Below are 242 nucleotides of genomic sequence, written 5' to 3' on the forward strand. Positions count from 1 at the left end.
AAAAAATAACCAAGCTTCTAGCTTGTGTCCAAGCTAACAGCTAATTTGTACCTTAGTGTGATGGAATTGTGCTTGATAATAATAAGAATAGCAAGTCTGCCTTGACAAGTTTGCAATTCTAGTAAACAGAGGGGCTGCTTATGTTCCCTTAGCTATAGCAGAATGTACTCTGGAGACCCCCTTCTACTGAGTTAAGCTGTTTTGGTGGGAACACATGGAGGGAATTCGTTGTGAGTACCCCA

The sequence above is a fragment of the Tympanuchus pallidicinctus genome, unplaced genomic scaffold (genome assembly GCF_026119805.1).
Source record: "Tympanuchus pallidicinctus isolate F22 unplaced genomic scaffold, pur_lepc_1.0 scaffold7, whole genome shotgun sequence".
Lineage (NCBI taxonomy): Eukaryota > Metazoa > Chordata > Aves > Galliformes > Phasianidae > Tympanuchus > Tympanuchus pallidicinctus.